The sequence below is a fragment of the Orycteropus afer genome, unplaced genomic scaffold (assembly GCF_000298275.1).
Source record: "Orycteropus afer afer isolate SDZICR_OR568_19922 unplaced genomic scaffold, OryAfe1.0 scaffold00075, whole genome shotgun sequence".
Lineage (NCBI taxonomy): Eukaryota > Metazoa > Chordata > Mammalia > Tubulidentata > Orycteropodidae > Orycteropus > Orycteropus afer.
Window position 1 is genome coordinate 6981234 of NW_006921662.1, and position 4242 is coordinate 6985475.

Consider the following 4242-nt stretch of genomic DNA (forward strand, 5'->3'; position numbering starts at 1 on the left):
GAAGAAATGCTCACGATTATTAGCTATTAGAGAGATGCAAATCAAAACAACAATGAGATACCATCTTGCTCCAGCACTAGTAGCAAAATTCAACAAGACAGAAAATAACAAATGCTGGTGAGGATGTAGAGAGATTGGGACTCTCATACACTGCTGGTGAGACTGTAAAATGGTATGACCATTGTGGAAAGCAGTATGGCGATTCCTTCAAAAGTTGGAATTAGAAATACCATTTGACCCAGCCATTCCATTACTAGTTATATACCCTAAGGAAGTGAGAGCCATGACAAGAACAGATATATGCACACCCATGTTCATCGCAGCACTATTTACAATAGCCAAAAGATGGAAACTACCTAGGTCTCCATCAACTGAGGAATGGATAATCAAATTATGGTACATATACACAATGGAATACTACACAATGCTAAAGAATAATGTAGAATATGCAAAACACCACATAACATGGATGAACTTGGAGGACATTACACTGAGTGAAATAAGTCAATCACAAAAGGACAAATATTGTATTAGTCTGTTATTGTAAAAGTTAAGGAAAGGTTTATCTATGGAAGGAAGTTTTCTTTGTTGGTCACCAGGGGTGGGAGGTGAGGGAAGGGAACACTTTTAGACAGATAGAGATAAGTAGTGATTTGGGTGAAGAGAAGAGCAATGTACCAAATGTCAGTGATCAATATGGTGGCATTGAGGAAAAGAAAGACATAGAGAGGTACATGGGAGGTACAGACAACAAATATGAACCCTTTTGCACATACAGTATTGCATTGTCAGTAAACATAAACATGGGTATATGGATAGATAGATGGGTGGACAGGCTGAACTAGTAGGTATGTTTATGAAGCAGGGAGTGTACCCAAGAACATTTATAAGGTTGGCAGACAATGGTCCTATAAGTTTATGTGTGTGATCTGAATTCCCAGGTGTATAGTAGAGCTGACAAGGAGCAAGGTTGTAGTCACTTCTTGGTCACAGCCAGCTACCCAGGGGGACTGAGTAGTTGAATCTGTGGGCTCAGGACCATAGTCACAGGGGACATGAAGCTCAATTGGCATAACATACTACACGAAATATTGTTCCACCTCCTACTTTGGCGAGTTGTTGTTATTGTTGTTATATGCCGTTGAGTATGACCCAACTCATAGCAGCCCCTCCTTGTGTTTCTGAGGCAGTATCACTACAGAAGTAGATTGCCCCATCTTCCTTCCAAGGAGTGGCTTGTGGGTTTGGCGAGTAGCAACTGGGATCTTAAAAGCTTGCAAGCTGCCATCTAGATGCAATGATGGGTCTCTCCTCATCCAGAGCCAAGAAGAATAAAGAAAACAAAAAATTCATGGATACAATCAGTCTTAGAGACTGGTACACCATCCATTCTGCAGCCTATATGACTATGAGACCAGAAGAACTAGATGGTGCCCGACTACCAATGTCAACCACTTGGAAGGGAATCTATGTAGGAGATCCTGGATAAAGAGGGAGAACAATGTGGACAAAACTCAAAATCATTTGGAGTAAAAAAAAAAGGGGAGGGGACCAGGTTTTCTGGTCCAATAGAGCCTGGTGGAATCACTGAGACTATGGCCCCTAGCTGTCCATCAGGTCTGGAAGTGAAACCACACTTGTGGCTTCCAGACAAGCAAAAGATAGGCATATGAGTTGAACATTTACCTGAGGTAGATACACTCCTTGGAGAGAACAATCATGGGAGAAAGAAGGGCTGCTTATGTACTAGGAGACAGCTCAGGCAGCAGGAGGGCATGGAGGGATGGACACAGGGAAGAAGTGGGAGGGGAGCTGTTGCATTGTGGTAAACTGTGGTCAATGACATGAGACAAAGTATATGTGAACTGCTGTATGGAGAGTGAATTTGCTCTATAAATCTTCACCCAAATCACAAAAAAGAAAAAAACTAGGAATCCAAAAGATTAATATAAAATTTCAGAAATAGACAACTCAATAGAAAAACATAGGAGCAGAATTGAATCAATGATGGAAGACCAGATCAGCAAAATGGAGGACAAATATTTTGGCACCAATTTGAGGAAAAGAGAGTGAAGAAAACTGAAGAAAGCCTAAGACTGGTGTGAGGCACTAATAAGAGGATAAGTTTATGTGCAATCAGTTTCCAGAAGAAGAGAAGGCAATAATAACAACAATAATAGTAAACACAGAGAATTGTTGAAGAGTAACGGGCAGAAAACTTCCCTAGTAACATGAAAGACTAAAGACAACCATCTGAGAAGGTCAATGAACTACATACAGAATAGACTTCCAAAGAAAATCACCAAGACATCATAATCAAACTTGCCAAAACAAAAGACAAAGGCAGAATCCTGAGAACAGCTCAAGAAAAATGAGAAGTCATCTACAAAGGGGAATCAATAAGACTAAGCTGTGATTTGTAGGTAGAAATCATGCTGACAAGGAGGCAATGGGATGACATTATAAAGCCTTGAAAGAAAAAATTGTCAACCAAGAATTATATACCCAGCATATTTGTCTCTCAAATACAATAGTGAAATTAAGACATTTCCAGAAATTAAGGGAATTTGTAAAAACCAGACAAACTTTGGAGGAAATATTAAAGAGAGTCCTTCAGGCAGAGAACCAATAACATCAGATAACAATTTGAGATTAGGACAAAGGACAGCATCAGCCAAATACCATCCCAGATAAAGAATTCTCAAAAATAGAACAAAGCTAAAAGACTGAAAACAATGAACCACAGACATCAATCTGTAAATGATGAAAACATCAAAGCAAAAAAGGGAATAAGTAATTTAGTTATAGAACTTTTGTATGGAGAGGAAATCAAGATGACATCAACAAATAAAAGACTGAAACCCACTCCTCAAAATGAAAAGAAAGAAAAACATAAAGACTCAGTAAACACAAAATCAACCACACAGCAAAAAAAGTAAAAAATCCACAAAAAAGAACTAAGAATGGAAAATTAAGTAGAAGAAACAAACCAACACCACAAAAAAATGACAGCAGTAAACTCATACCTATTGATAATCACATTAAATATGAATGGCTTAAATGCACAAGTAAGAAGACAGAGAGTGGCAGAATGAATAATAAAATATATATATATATGACCAATAAATATGCTGCCTACAAGAGACACAAAGACATAAATAAACTAAAACTTAAAGGATGGAAAATATATATATAAAGCACAAAATAACCAAAAAAGAATAGGAGTGGCAATATAAATCCCTTACAAAATAGACTTTCAGGCAAAATGCATCATAACAATAAGAAAGACATGACACAGTGGATTACAGGTCAATCCACCACAAGGGCATCATCCTAGTAAATATACACACACCCAATGACAGGGCTCCAAAATACATGAAACAAACTCTAACAACATTGGAGGAGAAATAATTCCACATTGATAGTAGGGAACTTCAACATACCATTTTCAGTGAAGGACAGTACAACTAGAAAGAAACTCAACAAAGGTACAGGAGATGTAAATGCCATAAAAACCCAACTCAACCTCACAGACATATATAAAACTCTGCACCCAATAGCAGCAAAGCCTATATTCTTTTACAGCATACACGAATCATTCACCAGAATAGACTACGTTAGGCCACACACACACACACAAAAAGCTTCAATAAAATCCAAAACATTGAAATAATAAAAAGCATTTTCCCTGATCACAATGCTATAAAAGTAGGAATCAATAACAGAAAGATCAAGGAAAAAAAAAATCAAATACATGGAAAAGCAATAACACCTTGTTTAAAAACCTTGAGTAATAAAATAAGTCAAAGATAAAATAAAAACCTAGAATCAAATAATAACAAAAACCCAATATACCAAAACCTTTGGGACACAACAAAAGCAGTGCTCAGAAATCTAATAAACACACACACCAAAAAAGAACAGGCCAAAATAAAAACATTAACTCTACAACTCAAACAACTAGAAAGAGAACAGCAAAGGGAACTTACAGTCAACAGAAGACAGGAAGTAATAAAGATTCGAGCAGAAAAAAATGGAACAAGATAACAGAGAAATGATAGAAAGAATCAACAAGACCAGAAGTTGGTCCTTTGAGAGGATGAATAAAATCAACAAACTACAGGCCAAATTGACAAAAGCAGGAGAGGAAGAAAATATATCAGATAAGAAACAAAATGAGTGACACTGGAACAGAACCAAGTGAAATAAAAATCATCAAACCAGAATACTAAGACAAATTGT